The sequence below is a fragment of the Octopus bimaculoides genome, chromosome 30 (genome assembly GCF_001194135.2).
Source record: "Octopus bimaculoides isolate UCB-OBI-ISO-001 chromosome 30, ASM119413v2, whole genome shotgun sequence".
NCBI lineage: Eukaryota > Metazoa > Mollusca > Cephalopoda > Octopoda > Octopodidae > Octopus > Octopus bimaculoides.
Genome location: NC_069010.1, coordinates 8,410,895 through 8,415,491, shown reverse-complemented (window position 1 = coordinate 8,415,491; position 4,597 = coordinate 8,410,895).

The following is a 4,597-nucleotide window of genomic DNA, read 5'->3' as shown; positions in this document are numbered from 1 at the left end:
TGTGTGTGTGTGTGTGTGTGTGTGTGTGTGTGTGTGTGTGTGTGTGTGTGTGTGTGTGTGTGTGTGTGTGTGTGTTCGAATGCATATACATATTTTCGTGATTTGGTTTCATTGAATGCACTATATGTAAATTTATGCACGTGTTTATATATAGTCATCACGAAAAACACATTTTTCTTTCTTTTGGCAAAACTCCCTCTACTTACATAACGATAGATAGGTAGATAGATTGATAGATACTAAGAGGGCTTGGTTGAGTAAATAGATAGATAGAAAGCAAAATAGCGAGTGAGAGAGAGAAAGAGAGTAATGTAGACAAACATACAACTTGATGGAAATGTTATTCTTAGCAAATAATCAAATATTTTCCATGTTCCATACGACACTGCCATAGGAACTATTGAAACTATCCCTCCTACTTCAGCGTAATAATTATCATTATCATTATTTGATTTATACTTATTTTTATTTATTGTTTTTTTTTATTATTACGATGATGTTTTTCCAATGTAAATATGTAGACGGTGATACGGGCTTCAGTACCGTTGTAGTAGCAGCTGTATATGAATTCATATGCTCTGTGGGATGTTGTTTATTCCGTTTTTATACAATAACGGCAGCTCATGAAAACATTGGTAACGGTATTCCTGCAATATGTCACAGCTGTTGCAATTTCTGGCGTTCTTATTTCTCTAGCTATAAGAGCTTCAGACTGACATTCGCAACAACAGCAACAACTTGTTGCCATCCCACCTGAAAGCAAACCAGCTATGCGACTTAACAAAAAATATCAACTTTCATTGTAGATACAAACTTTACTTGTTACTTAAGGCAACTTAAGACTACTGATTACAAGAGGAATGCCAGCTTCAGATTATAAAGATAGTAGCAAAGACTAGGAATGCCACCTTCATAAACAGAAGCAATGGCGGTGCATAAATCAAGATATAGTTTCCAGTTTTCAGAGTTAAAAAAGAAAATCTCAGAGAAAATGGCCTCACGGTTAGTAACAGGTTCTCATATTAAAATCATAATATTTCTAGAATTCGTAAGGTCTTCGAATTTAAAACGTTATTTCCCCTGTATCCGTCGAGTGTTATAGACTCGTGTTCATAATAACTGCTGTAGATGGCGCTTTAGCAGAATCGGTAGAATGTCTAGCGGTATTTGTTCTGAATCTCTACGTTCAAATTCCGTTGTGCTCAAATTTATCATTCATCTTTTTGGAGTCGATAACCAATCCAAAATGCCAATCCAACTCGACGGATTAGGTAGAAGTGTAAGAACGTCAAACCGGATGTCTTGCGATATTTATTTCTCCGGATGTTTGCATTCTGAGATCAAATCCCACCATGGTAATCTAGGGTGATAGTCTTAACCCGTCACTTAATACATCACGATTTGTCTCCTTGGGTACCTTTTGTTTGGGCCAGGTCCCCGGCTTGAGGATAACTAAATCATTATCCTCACTCCCAAACCTCAAGAATCACAGACACCGAAGCGGATCATGGCTGCTCTATTGCATTTCCCTCCTTACTAAAAATGAAAAAAAAAAGTGCGAAAGATTTCTCTCATTGAGCTTTAACACAAAACTACTAGAACTCCTACACCAAATAATCTTATACACACACACACACGCACGCACCGAACTTGCGTCTAATATTCTAATAGTTACAAATGATATCTTTCTGTTGATAGTAATTCAAGATAAAAGGGTGGAGCATGACCAACTTTTAATGTCAGTCTCAATACACAGGACAGATGTGTAGTGTACCGTTGGTTGATTGAACAAGCAATTACTACTGGATTCTCCTGCAGATTGGCATGAATAAGACAACTTCTATACGACTAGGTCAATTTTACTCAATTTTCTGTTGATGAGCTTAACGTTATATACCTTCAGTTTGGTTATTTCATACGTATATAGAACGAAGGAGCCTGCCTATACGTGTTTGCTAGACCTACTATACACAGTAGATAATTTTCGTTCAAGCTACACACTACTCTCTTTAAAAAGGAACTCTCTGTCCGGGACATACTATGTGGGAAATGCTTTTGATCACGGGCCTTCACGATCAGGATGAATCTGTTGAGCTAAATTATATCAAGAAAAGTCATAATATTCTGAAGTTAGGATAATAATTATGAATAACGCCATTACTGACCATGGTCGCCGTAGTCTGTATTTGGTGTTAATTATAGTACGGGCATCTTAGGACATTGAGTATTAGTTTAACAATAACAAAAGAAATACAAACCCTCAATGGTATTAATGGAATTTTTTCCTTCAAGATTATTGTTAAAAGAGGAAAATATTTAAGCATTACATTTGCTTGGGATGTAATCCTAAAAATTGTAAATTTAGCTTTCGTTGTTCTACTCCGCATTGAGCAAATCTTGAGGTGAACTGAGAGGTGAAAAGAAAAGGGGGAAATGGATTTCCACCACAAATTATTAAAATAATGAGGCCAGGATATTAGCAAAAGAACTGGCGATTCATTGTCTTGCAGAGACATAAAGTTGGTGTGCCAGTTCATGAAAAAAGTGGGGGGGGGGGGGGTTCTCAATATGTACAAAAAAATGCATCGCACAGAAAATGCCAGCGAATTATGAAGATGAAACATTAAAATTTTATAAAATCTGAAAATGATTAAATGCTTTCGTTACAAAATATTGATAGACACATTTCATTATCTTGGTTTCAAATTCTGGTACAAGACCAGCGTAAGTCGACTACATCGATCCCAGTGGCAAACTGGTACATATTTCATTGACCCCGAGAAGGTGAAAGGCAAAGTCGACCTCAGCAGAATTTAAACCCGGAATGTGAAGACGGACGAAATGCCGCTAAGCATTTTGCTCGGCGTGCGAACGATTCTGCCAGCCCGCTGCCCATACACATCTCATCACATTAACAAGCAATCACACTAATAGATTGCTTTCCGATAAAACGCTTTGCGTTATGATTAAACTGATTTGGTTTCTTGTGCAATGTCTTGGTACTATATTCATGAAGCGTATTAACTTGTAACTTTGGCGGCAGCACCTTCTTGAGACATAGCAAGTTCACAAGGGAGGGCCAAATGTTAAGAGGTTGCTATCGGAAGCACTGGGTGGTTAGTGAAGTCGTAATATTTCTTAGAGATAAAAATATTTAACCTGGTTACAATACTTATATTCTAAACACATTTTCAAAATAATGTCGGAATTCGACTATATTATCTGTGAGCAGAAGCATGACTGATAATGTGCCAAAGCCGAATATAATTTCATTATAAGTTCTTGCTGTCTTTAATAATTTCTACATATATTTGAACGCAGGACATTATAATCTACGCAATTATCAAAAAAGAGACTTATACTGGATGGAACAGAATATGAACATAGATAATAAACCATTATACAAGATTAGCTTCGCTTTGATTAAAATAATCAAATTTATTTACTTATATATTTATCATTAAATTACAATTAATATGATATCAGTAGTTGTGTTTTTTAAGCGCGTTTCTTTAAACCCCAACACTAGAAGTGAAAGTTCGTAAAACGACAACATAGGATGGGGGCGTTTGTAAACAACATTCTGTAAAGCGGGTGCCAAACTACAAAAGGTTGATAACTATCAACGTAGAATATAATATTTTCACTGTAAATGAATGTCCTTCATCTGATTTCCTGCTTCTACTAAACTAGATTGGTAACTTTCTTTATATAAAATGTTTTCCGCTTTAGCCAAGGCGCTTTTGTTTTACTTGCTATATTTTATTGCATTCATCTGTGATATTTCTACTGTAAATGACTATCCTGCTTGTCTAATTTCCTGATTTACCGGTATTTTCATCTCTACTGGTAGCTTGTTGTTATAAAATGTTTTCTGTTATAGTTAAGCTGTTTTTGTTTTCTCTTGTAAATTACAAGATTATTATTTAAAAATATATTTTTCTTGCTGTCCTGGTGGCATGTTACGTCCAAGTTATTATTATTCTCTTTTTTATCGTACTCCCCCGTTTGTTTGTTTCTAACTACTATAGCTACATACATCAATAAACATTAAATGCTTAAATACACAAAAACTTCTTTTTTTTACAATTCCCTGCAGAAATCGAGGGAGGGGTTTCTTTTCACGCCTGTGAGCCTTCTATGCCATCAAATACGGTAAATAAATATTTGACATCAAAAGAAACTAAAAACAGAACTCATTATAAAATCCTGGTTGTGTGTAAACATCCTTCGATATGTTTGTATGCAAACTTTATGGTTGTGTTAATTGTAATGCATCGGTCTGTTGATAAATGAAAAACGCAGCTAAATTTGATGTAACTATAGAACAACACGTCTGCAACTACCTACCTTAACAAGTTTTCTGAACTTCACTCACCTGAAAGAAATTCAGGGTCAGAACCAACATTCCAGAATAATCTACATGTTTGCGTCTTTTACTACAATAGCACCCAAAATAATATAGATCCTACACTTCCAGTTTTCACAAAACCAAATACACACGCATGCGCTCTCTCTGCCTCTCTCTCTCTCTCTCACACACACACACACACACACACACACACACACACACACACACACACACACACACACACAC